A 603-nucleotide genomic window follows, 5' to 3' on the forward strand; every position below is an offset into this window, starting at 1 on the left:
AAAGTTTCTTGGGGGTAAATCCGCTGTCAAGAGTGTGTTTGTTTGTGAGCACGTTTCATATTTAGTCGTTTTTAAGCACAAGCGGGCTATCCCGAAAAATGCTGTTTTGAGAAAATCGAAGGTAAAGTTTATGCCCCTTGTTCAGTTTCTTCAAAAGACAAGGAGAGTTTTCTCTATAACCAAACAAATATACACACCAATGAAACCAAACTTCTCCTATTGGTAGGGTAATGCCCACAATTGGTGAAGGTCAAGATTTCTGGATATCCCCAAAATCTGGGTTAGCACGCTTGTCCTTATAAGCGACCATTTATTCCTCAAGCTATTTATTAACATAGCCAGAACGTTACACCCACTCTGCCAGGTCCCTTTTTGGTAGGAAATCTAAAAGTGACATATACGTTACGGTATTGCTTATTAAATCTAAACGAACGGACATATTTTGATTAAGTCAATGTTTGCAGGTCTTGCCGTTGCTATGTGACAACACCCCCCCACACACACAAACACACACACACACACCCACACACACGCACACACACACACACGCACAAACACACACACACATACATACACACACACACAAACACACACACACACACA

Source organism: Aplysia californica, unplaced genomic scaffold, assembly GCF_000002075.1.
Source record: "Aplysia californica isolate F4 #8 unplaced genomic scaffold, AplCal3.0 scaffold00557, whole genome shotgun sequence".
NCBI classification, from domain to species: domain Eukaryota; kingdom Metazoa; phylum Mollusca; class Gastropoda; order Aplysiida; family Aplysiidae; genus Aplysia; species Aplysia californica.